Genomic DNA, 607 nt, shown 5'->3' with positions numbered 1-607 from the left:
GTAGTCTACAATAACCGCCACGAAATAAATGTTTGTAACACAAGACCCAGCTGTAGCATAAAAATCATAAAAATACAAAACAAAAAAGAAGTGGATATTATATATTATATTATATTACACTGTTCCAACACTCACCTTTTTTTCTGCACTCTGTATCTTCTCTTTGTCTAAGTGGATAGAAATTATAGAGGAAATGTACTGTAGATACATTTAAGGTGGCCATAATAAAGTCTTAAGGTTATAGAGCTCAAGCATTGTTTTTGTTTGTCCTTCTGAGAAAAATCCAGCGGCTCGGGTTTTACCGGGAAGCTTTAAATTAAGTATCAGGGTTGAAAGTTTTTTTTTCCGGATAGACTGAAAGATCTGAGGTTTTGATTTTTTCCTCTGGAAAGGTGAAAGATCAGCTGTTTTTGTTTTTATTTTTTTTCTCTCGCCGAAAGTCACAAAGATCAGCTGTTTTGATTTTTTCTTTTCCGGAAAAGCACAAAGATCAGCTGTTTTGATTTTTTTTTTCCGGAAAAGCACATAGATCAGCCTATTTTCCCTGGAAGTCACAAAGATCAGCTGTTTTGATGTTTTCCCGGAAAGGCACAAGGATCAGCTGTTC

The 607-nt window shown here is 35.1% G+C and overlaps 1 protein-coding gene across 1 annotated transcript in view; it reads left to right on the top strand.

Annotated features, from left to right (window-relative positions):
* The window catches only part of LOC119589302 (zinc finger and BTB domain-containing protein 7B-like), a 53,190-nt gene that overhangs the window by 49,830 nt on the left and 2,753 nt on the right, over positions 1 to 607 (top strand). The gene's annotated exons all lie outside the window — the stretch shown is intronic.

This window comes from Penaeus monodon, chromosome 25 (assembly GCF_015228065.2).
Source record: "Penaeus monodon isolate SGIC_2016 chromosome 25, NSTDA_Pmon_1, whole genome shotgun sequence".
Lineage (NCBI taxonomy): Eukaryota > Metazoa > Arthropoda > Malacostraca > Decapoda > Penaeidae > Penaeus > Penaeus monodon.
This window is presented reverse-complemented; position numbering and strand designations above follow the sequence as displayed.